The 10,452-nt window shown below is 39.3% G+C and overlaps 1 long non-coding RNA gene across 1 annotated transcript; it reads left to right on the top strand.

Annotated features, from left to right (window-relative positions):
• Nucleotides 1–8,635: 8,635 nt before the first annotated feature.
• Nucleotides 8,636–9,907, top strand: LOC108705899. The gene is made up of 3 exons (XR_001933930.2): nt 8,636–9,399; nt 9,513–9,595; nt 9,878–9,907. It is a non-coding gene; the product is annotated as an uncharacterized LOC108705899 (long non-coding RNA).
• The last annotated feature ends 545 nt before the right edge of the window (nt 9,908–10,452 follow it).

Here is a 10,452-nt window from a genome sequence, read left to right as displayed (position 1 = left end):
GGATTGAATATGATTTATTGAGTTCTGTTAAATATTTAAACTTGCTCTCTCTCTTTGGACCCTTTTATTTTTGTGATGTTCCATTCCTAAATCTCACACCTATTATTTACTAAGTGTTGGTTTCAGTGCTTCACTCCTACTACTGCCAAATTGTGTTCTAAACAACAGGCAGGCATGGATGACAATTGTATAGTCTTGAGAAGGAATGGGCAGGCACCAATAGGGTATTAACCTAAAAAAACAAACTGGGAAGAGATGGGGTGGAAAAGTAGACAAAGAGTGGAGGTGAAAAGTAGATTAACAAGAAGAAAGACATTGAAAAGTAGGTGAACGTTAAAGAAAGTAGGCTAGTGCTACAAGAATATACAGTTTATATGCAGAAGTGATCCTGGTCCTTATTGGTTCTCCTGTGTCACAGAGCTTCCCTGCATCACTGAGCTTCCCTGAAACTTCATTGATTTTTTTTCTTTTGTTTGATCCAAATCAACAGAAGCATTATCACAATTAGCACAGAAAGACAGTCAGCAAAGAATTCCATGCATTTGATAGACATTCCCATAGTAGGTGGCAAATGTCAAATAGATCAAACACATGTACAGCTTCCCGTGCTAGTGATCACAATACAGAGTTTTTCTAAGTACTGCTTAATTTCTGACCTTAAAAGGACTTGCACTGACTTCAAGAAACCTTATACAGTAAAAGGATATGAAGGTTAAATTATGGAGAAAGAAGAAGTGAAAATTGTCACAAATGCCACTGATCCATTAAGAACACATATGTTTTATAATTATCCTTTGCTATGCAAATTTCCTTACCAACTGGCTGGTTCCCAGTTATGCACGGGGAGTAGCAGTGGCCACATCTGCTTCCCGTTTTGCTATCTGCTTAGCTTCATCCAAAGAGCAGCCTTTTTTCATAATGATTAGGCTTCTTTTGCAGCTAGTAGGATTAATGCTGGTTTTACCATTAGGGTCTACCTTTTATTTAATGTCAAAATAATGTTCATTTCACTCCCAGTAAAGAAATTGGTTTATAGAGTAGAAATTGTGTCTTTCCCTGTTTTGTAGGTGTTGGCTAGTGGGGTCACCATCATTCACCATTTCATTCCTTGACTTAAATCATAATCCTGTATTGGTTTTACATATTATAAAATAAGAAGGGATTGTTAAAGTGTATAATTTCACAACTGATGTGATTATTTGAAAGAAATATAAAACATTTCAAATAAATAGCAATAAAAAGGGAGAATTAGAATGAACATAAAGAGAAACGTGCATGGGAACTTTATGTAAAAGAATGTGACAGAGCTACCACAATTCTCTTCAATTGGAAAGATTATGTGAAGTAGTTTGTTATAATTTATAAAAAACAAAATATATACCACAGCCATAGTTTTACCAAAACTATACTGTACCTTAATTTCCAACTTAGGGACAAACAGAATAGATTTTTGTATCCTAAAATATTTTATTTTTATCTGAATAGAAATGGAAATATCATAGTTCCAGTTTCAGATTTTGTTTGCCTTGAAAACGAGACATTAATGAAGCAAACCATAGCAGATTTTTTTAAAATATTTCCTAACAGCAAAAATGAAAGCTCTCAGGATCAGATATTACTAATTCAATTGAATATCATAATTGTATATGCCTGTTCTTGCTTGAACACTTACTCTTCTGAAACTTTGCTCAGCAAATCTATAGATTCACTGGAGTTTAACATAGAATACGAATGTCGTAAAATAAGACTGTTTAGTAATTAATACAGATAATTACTACATGGCTGCACAGAAATCAGTGCAATTAGCATCAGAATTTGATAATCAGCCTTGTAGCATCAGTTTATATTACAAGCTGAAACTTTAGGCTGGTGCAATTATGTCATTATATAAAATATGGCATTGTTAGCCATATTCATTTTTAGGGTTTAGTTCTCCTTTAAAAAGGATATGATTTTGTTTAGATGTCAGAAACAAATCTCTAGTGGTCACACAATTATGACAGTGGAAGACAAAGAAACATTTTTAATACCAGACACCATTAACTGGAAATCTGTTTTTATTTTTGATAAACCCCGAGATACAAAAATATGACAACTTGTGTTTATAAGTAGTAATTTATCATTATTACAATTATGTAAAAAGACTATATTTACCTTTATTACTTCTTCGTATATGGGTTTAAAAAGTCTTTTTAAACTGATGTTTCAGAAGAACTTGTAACCATGGTTAATGATGGAAGCATGGGGATTAACACTTTCCTACTAACAGGACAGTAGTGTTCTGGCTATTATTTTTTGACATCCAGTCACTCCAGCCTTTAAGCATTACATTTTTGCCTAACTAATATATATTAGAAACACTTTTTTATTTTGCACAGCCTATCTATTTATCCAGTTTTTATTTTGACACTGAACAATTCCTTTAAGGGTGGTGGCAGATGGGGAGATTAGTTGCCCTGTGGAAAATCTTTTCTACTGCGGGTGATTAATCTCCCCAAATGTCTTCCCGCTGGCAAGAATATGAATGGCTTTGGCTTTCCAAATTTGCCTCACTAGAAAGGCATTTCGGGGAGATTAGACGCCTGCAGTAGAGAATATTTATTGCTGGGCAACTAATCTCCCCGTATGCCACCACCCTTAGTCTAAACCTAATTATGCATTTAAGCATTTAACTGGAAAAAAAATAGTAGTAAGTTATTTTTCAGATACAAAATAGCAGGCTTTTATTTTAACACACAAAATGAGTATAGCCACAGAAGCACATTTTTTTCGATCCTAACTAGGTGGTATCTTTACCTGTCCCAATTACAATCTATTATACTGCTACTGTTATTTGTAACATAGTAACATAGTAACATAGTAAGTAAGGTTGAAAAAAGACACATGTCCATCGCGTTCAACCTTTTTTTTTTTTTTATTAACTACCTATCTGCCAGTTGATCCAGAGGAAGGCAAAAAAAAACATCTGAAGCCTCTCCAATTTGCCTTAGAGGGGGAAAAATTCCTTCCAGACTCCAAAATGGCAATCGGACTAGTCCCTGGATCAACTTGGACTATGAGCTATTTCCCATAACCCTGTATTCCCTTACTTGCTAAAAAGCCATCCAACCCCTTCTTAAAGCTATCTAATGTATCAGCCTGTACAACTGATTCAGGGAGAGAATTCCACATCTTCACAGCTCTCACTGTAAAAAACCCCTTCCGAATATTTAGGCGGAAGCTCTTTTCTTCTAATCGGAATGGGTGACCTCGTGTCAGCTGGATAGACCTACTGGTAAACAAAGCATTAGAGAGATTATTATATGATCCCCTTATATATTTATACATAGTCATCATATCACCCCTTAAGCACCTCTTCTCCAGCGTGAACATCCCCAATTTGGCCAGTCTTTCCTCATAGCTAAGATTTTCAATACCTTTTACCAGCTTAGTTGCCCTTCTCTGTACCCTCTCTAATACAATAATGTCCTGTTTGAGTGATGGAGACCAAAACTGTACGGCATATTCTAGATGGGGCCTTACAAGTGCTCTATACAGTGGAAGAATGACCCCCTCCTCCCTTGACTCTATGCCCCTTTTAATACAGCTCAAGACCTTATTTGCCCTTGATGCTGCCGACTGGCATTGCTTGCTACAGCAAGTTTATCATCTACAAGGACTCCAAGGTGCTTTTCCATAATGGATTTGCCTAGTGCAGTCCCATTAAGGGTATAAGTGGCTTGGATATTTTTACATCCCAGGTGCATGACTTTACATTTATCAACATTGAATCTCATTTGCCACTTAGCTGCCCAGATTGCCAGATTGTCAAGATCCTGTTGCAAGGATGCCACATCCTGGATGGAATTAATTGGGCTGGATAATTTTGTGTCATCTGCAAACACTGATACATTACTTACAACACCCTCCCCTAAGTCATTAATGAACAAGTTAAATAAAAGTGGACCTAATACTGAGCCCTGGGGGACCCCACTAAGAACCTTACTCCAAGTAGAGAATGTCCCATTAACCCTTTAAGTGCCACAGAACGTAGAATCTACGTTCTGAGGCAAAGTAACTTGAAATGCCACAGAACGTAGATTCTACGTTCTGCAGCATTTCCCCCAGGCCAGGAAGCGATGCGCAAAAAAAAACGGCGCATCGCTTCTAACAGGCACAGATCCCCCTAGGCAACGAGCAGAGGCGGTCCACTTACCGGATCCCTTAGGCGATCGTCGCTGGCAGCCAATGGGAGCAGTGGAGACCACGAGGAGCACACTGATGACGTCTCCACTGCTCCCCTTATAAATAACTCCCCCCAACTGACACACCTTCCCTCCCGCTGCGCACTTTTGGTTGCTGGAGTTCCCCCTGCTGCCTGTCTGAGCTTTGATCGCTGGATTGGTCGCCTGGATTGCCTGGATTCAACATTGTGAGCTGAACTGCACCTCTCTACACCCTTTATTTTACATATTCTCTCTAAAAAAAAAATCTTTTTTTTTTCTTTTTTTTTCTTCTGTCTTTGGCCTTAGCACACTTACAGGCAACTTTGCCAAGCTCACACTCACACTCCCACACTCACACACACACACTCACACACACTCACTTACACACTTACTTTCTTACTTTTTATCTCTACTTATTTTTTTACTTTGCTTTCTTTAGTCATTTGTCTTTATTTGTTGCTCAAACTTTATTTCTGCTCTGATTTTACCGTTTTACTGTTTTTTGGCCATTTTCATCATTGGTTTGTGATTTTATTGCACTTTTATTGCGCTATTACTTGTTTTGTTCTCATCCGTAAAAAAGTTCTGTTTGCAGTGACGCTGGTGGATCTAGATTTCTGACCACCGATTTCACTCCAATAACTTCATTTTATTGCTTTTAGTGATTTTATTACGTTTATTCTTTATATTTTTCTTTACTGCTGGTTTAGTTTTCTAGAAAAGTTTTCCCCTACCCAAATAACTGTTCATTGTATTGCTTTTGGTGGTTTATTTACCCTTTGCATTGTTCTTTGCTGCTAGTTTAGTTCCCCAATTTCCATTTGCAGTGACGCTGGTGGATCTATAGTTCTGACCACCAATTTCACTCCAATAACAGTTTTTTTTATTGCTTTAGCTGTTTTTACTGCTTGCTTAGTTCCCCCGAAAAAGTTCCCTTTGTAGGACACTAGTGAATCTAGGACCTTTGACCGCTGATTTTAGTGTATTCGCTGTTCTTTTATTGCTTTGAGTAGTGTTGCATTTTAGTGATTTTTTCAGGAGTTTTCTTTGCACTGTTTATTGCACACTTTATTGCTTGTTTAGTGCCCCAAAAGAAAGTTCCCTTTGCTGTGACACCATTTAGTGGTCTTATTCTGTTTTCTGATTTTAGGTGATTGTTCCAGAAAGTCAGGGATTACGTGGATTGTAAACTGTGCCATATCTTTATTCCATAGCATTCCATAAGGGTTCATTTGTTCAAGCTCAAGGTTTTTTCCTTCTGCTTGTTTGTATTAGCAGGGGTTAACTGTTGGTCATATCTTGCTGCCTTGCTTTTTTTTTTTCTTCTGGTTGTTTCTGTTAGCAGGGGTTAACTGTTGGTCATATCTTGCTGCCTTGCTTTTTTTTATTCTTCTGGTTGTTTCTGTTAGCAGGGGTTAACTGTTGGTCATATCTTGCTGCCTTGCTTTTTTTTTCTTCTGGTTGTTTCTGTTAGCAGGGGTTAACTGTTGGTCATATCTTGCAGCCTTGCTTTTTTTTTCTTCTGGTTTGTTTATATTAGCAGGGGTCTCAGTCATCTTGCTGGCTTGCTTTTTTTTTTTCTTCTGGTTGTTTCTGTTAGCAGGGGTTAACTTTTGGTCATATCTTGCAGCCTTGCTTTTTTTTTTCTTCTGGTTTGTTTATATTAGCAGGGGTCTCAGTCATCTTGCTGGCTTGCTTTTTTTTTTTTTCTTGTGGTTGATTGTATTAGCTTTTTTTTTTTATTTGTTTGACTTGCCTATTGATTCTTAGCTTTGTAGTTTTATGTAAATTTCTGGCACAATGGCCAAACGGTTTTATACCACTGAGGAAGCGGCTAGGTATTGCGAGGACTCCAGCTCAGAGGAATTTAGCAATTCTGATTCTGAGTATGTCCCATCTGATGACTCTAGTGAGGAATCAGAGATTGGTGATAGCAGCACTATTAGCGCAGATGCTAGTAGTGGCGGCACGCTTACTGCTGAAGAAGCAGAGGAAGAGGCAGAGGCTGGTGGCAGTGTGCCAGATGCACCCATGGAGGTAGAAGAGGGTGAGGGTAGTGATGATGCAGCAGTTGGAGTGCCTATGTGGGGGCCTCCCTGTAAATATGCCCCCGAAATTCCCCCATTCACTGCAGTCGTGGGCATCAAGGTGGACACCACTAACTTTCAAATCATAGATTTCTTCAATCTTTTTATCACAGAGGCCATCCTACAGGACATGGTCCATTACACAAATTTATACACTGAGCAGTATCTTGCCAGCCACCCTTTACCAGGGTATTCAAGAGCCCAGGCGTGGTATCCCACTACTGTAAATGAGTCTGGGAGCTCATATCTCCACTGTTGGGCCGAGGTTACCACTTATACGTGGATAACTTTTACACTAGCATCCCCTTATTTAGAACCCTTTACTGGTTGGACACCCCAGCCTGTGGCACCGTTAGGCAAAACCGCAAAGGACTGCCTAAGGAACTGGTGCAAAAGAAATTAAAACGTGGAGAAGTATATGCTCTTAGAAGTGATGAGCTCCTGGCACTAAAATTTGCAGACACAAAAAATGTTTGTATGCTTACTACAATCCACAATGAGAGTGTAGTTGTCCAACACAGACGTGGCAGGCCCGCAAAATCAAAGCCACTCTGTTGTAAAGAATATAGTAAGCATATGGGTGTCGTTGATAAAACAGACCAAATTCAAACTTACTATGACGCCACCAGAAAAACCAGGGCCTGGTACAAAAAAGCAGCAATTTACATGATTCAAATGGCCCTTTATAATTCCTATGTCGTTTACAAGGCGGCAGTACCAGGCCCAAAATTGTCTTTATACAATTATCTGCTGCAACTGCTCCCTGCCCTTTTGTTTGGTGATGTACAGGAGGTTCCAGAAATGCCTGGCAATGACATTGTTGCCCGAATGGTGGGTAAGCATTTCATTGCACAAATTCCACCAACTCCTAATAAAAGATATGCCCAGAGAACTTGTAAGGTTTGCCGTTCCAGGGGTGTTCGAAAAGATGTGCGATATTTTTGTCCCAAGTGTCCTAGCAAGCCTGCTTTGTGTTTCCAACCCTGTTTTGAGGTGTACCACACTGTGGTACACTACGAGAGGACTTGAGTTGTGTTGGTAGGTTAGGGTTCTCTGAGTTTGTTGGTGGTAAAAGGATGTAGTAAACTTGGCATGCTCTGTTTTTATGCACATGCTGGCAAAGTGATGCTTTTTATTTTGTGTTTTTTTGAAGTTGTGATTGTGGTTTTTCAGTGGTTTTTCAGGTTCAAGCCCCTTTTGAGATATAACATTTCACACGCTAGGTATCTATGCACACGCTAGCAATAACTGGTTAGGTGTGCTGGCAAAACGATGTGCTTTTTCTTTTGTATTTTGTGCAGTGGTTTTTCAGGTTCAAGACTCGGCAGACAGACGGCACTTCTGGAATAGGTTTATTGGGGTTGCTGCTGTAAAAACCTAACGTGTTTCGGGAGTAGATCCCTTAGTCATAGGTCCTATGACTAAGGGATCTACTCCCGAAACGCGTTAGGTTTTTACAGCAGCAACCCCAATAAACCTATTCCAGAAGTGCCATCTGTCTGTCGAGTTTTGTAGCGTCCACAGTAGGGACACTGTTTGACTGAGCACCTGGATATAGGCAAGAGCGGTGAGCAGTAGCGGTCCTTCTTTGTTCTTTATTTTCAAGTTCAAGCCCCTTATTGAGATCTAACATTTTACGCTCTAGGTTTTTATGCACACGCTAGCGATAACTGGTTAGGTGTGCTGGCAGAATGATGCGCTTTTTTGTGTTTTGTGCAGTGGTTTTTTGGATTCAAGCCCCCCATTGAGATCTAACATTTCACACTCTAGGTTTTTATGCATGAGCTAGCAATAACTGGTTATATGTGCTGGCAAAATGATGTGCCTTTCTTTTGTTTTGTGCAGTGGTTTTTCAGATTCAAGCCCCCCATTGAGATTTAACATTTTGGCAGGTACCTACTTGGCTTATAACTAGGTTATAGATATTGGTAATAAAAAAAGTTTGACGAGGCAAAAGTTGGCAGTTTTTTTTCTGTATAGTAGTGATCTTTGATTTATGGTGTAGAATTTGGCACAGGGTGAGCAATTTTTTTGTGCAGTGTAGCAGTGAAAAACAATTGTATGTAGGTTTGTTCTTAGTCTATGCATTCAGCTTTTGTGTTGAGCTATGGTGCTTTAGGCCAGTTGTAGTTTTATGGATAGCATTTGTATTGCGCTGGTGCTATAGCAAACTGAGGTGCTGGTTGGTCGAGAGGGCGCACGATAGAACTTGTGGTGCGTGATGAATACATGGGATGATGTGCATCTCTAATGCTGATGCCACAAGTCTTTTTTTTTTTTTTTTTACTGGCACCTCAAAAGCTCCTCTATCAGCGCATTTATCTATAGTTTTGTCTGTATTTCTGGGCAACATTTGCATTTGTTTTTGTAGATTTAGGCATCTCTGGATTTGTGGGTAGCATGTTTTCAGTTTTCTTGTTTGCTATAGCAAACTGAGGTGCTGGTTGGTCGAGAGGGCGCACGATAGAACTTGTGGTGCGTGTCTGTATTTCTGGGCAACATTTGCATTTGTTTTTGTAGATTTAGGCATCTCTGGATTTGTGGGTAGCATGTTTTCAGTTTTCTTGTTTGCTATAGCAAACTGAGGTGCTGGTTGGTCGAGAGGGCGCACGATAGAACTTGTGGTGCGTGATGAATACATGGGATGATGTGCATCTCTAATAGTAAAGGTTTTTGAGCACAGGGTGGCAGAACACTATGGTCTTCCATTTAGAATTGTTTATAGGTAGGCATTCAGAATTTTTTTCCCGAAAAGTTGTGTTTGGAACAATCCATTTTTTTTGTACTTGTAGCGCACATTGAATATTTATGCAGTATTTAGGTTAGACAAGTTGCAGTGGCTCTCTGAATAGGAATAGTACTTTGATCACGTGCCATGTCTGCCACCAGTAGGGCACCAGCTTTTTTACAAACTTCTGGTGTGCACTTCTTAGGACACTTGCATAATTTATGGGTCAAATGTACTATGGATTCTGTTGGTAAATATATTTGCAAATGTGGTACAGATTTTGTCATTGGTAAAAGTGTAGGAAGAAGCACAACAGGACAGATGAAGTCGTTGCACAACAGGACAGATGAAACTCAGACGCTCCACTAAATCGAAAAGGGTGAGTGAAATATATTTTTGGGGTAGTGGGGCCCAGATGCAGATCCATAAGAGTAGTCCCAAAATTATTGGGTATAAATCTAACTTTGTAAATTGTCTTTTCCTTTATTTCAGACCAAAGCACTGAGTTCTACAAAGGATTGTGGCCACAATTATCCACGTAGTAAAGCAGGAATGGCATCTCTGAATAGTTGAAGGTGTTTATTTTCAAGAAATCTATAGTTTGTGGGGGTTATTTTATTGGTAAAGGACAGTTTAGGATAAAATATCGATGCATGCAGATAACTTCACAGCCCCAATATTATGCATTGTGCCTGTGTTGGGGTGTTGGGTGGCTGCGTCTCTATGTGTATCCATACATATGGGGTATCGTTTTATTCAGGGGAACTTGCAGATTGTCATTGAGCAGGTTTTTTTTTAGTTGCCATGAAAACTTAGGGAGAAATCGAACTTTGTAACTCTCTTTTCCTTTATTTCAGACCAAATCGCTGACTTCTACGAACGACTGCGGACACAATCCTCCATGTAGAAAAGCAAGAATGGCATCTTTGAATAGGTGAAGAAGTGTACTTTTCGGACATATATGGTGTGTGGGGGTTATTTCACATTTTGGGGGGTGTTTAGACTGAAAAACTGCAAGTAGTACACATATAGAGCAGCCCCCAGATTTTCAACTGCAATTGCCCTTATGCGTTGCTCCTGTTTTGGGGTGTTTGGGGGCTATGTCTCTATGTTTATCCATACATATGGGGCATTGTTCTATTCAGGGGAACTTGCAGATTGTCATTGAGCAGGTTTTTTTTAGTTGCCATGGAAACTTAGGGAGAAATCGAACTTTGTAACTCTTTTTTCCTTTATTTCAGACCAAATCGCTGACTTCTACGAACAACTGCGGACACAATCCTCCATGTAGAAAAGCAAGAATGCCATCTTTGAATAGGTGAAGAAGTGTACTTTTCGGACATATATGGTGTGTGGGGGTTATTTCAAAGTTTGGGGGGTGTTTAGTCTGAAAAACTACAAGTAGTACACATAGAGCGCAGCCCCCAGATTT

This window comes from Xenopus laevis, chromosome 6S, assembly GCF_017654675.1.
Source record: "Xenopus laevis strain J_2021 chromosome 6S, Xenopus_laevis_v10.1, whole genome shotgun sequence".
In the NCBI taxonomy this organism is placed as follows: domain Eukaryota; kingdom Metazoa; phylum Chordata; class Amphibia; order Anura; family Pipidae; genus Xenopus; species Xenopus laevis.
This window is presented reverse-complemented; position numbering and strand designations above follow the sequence as displayed.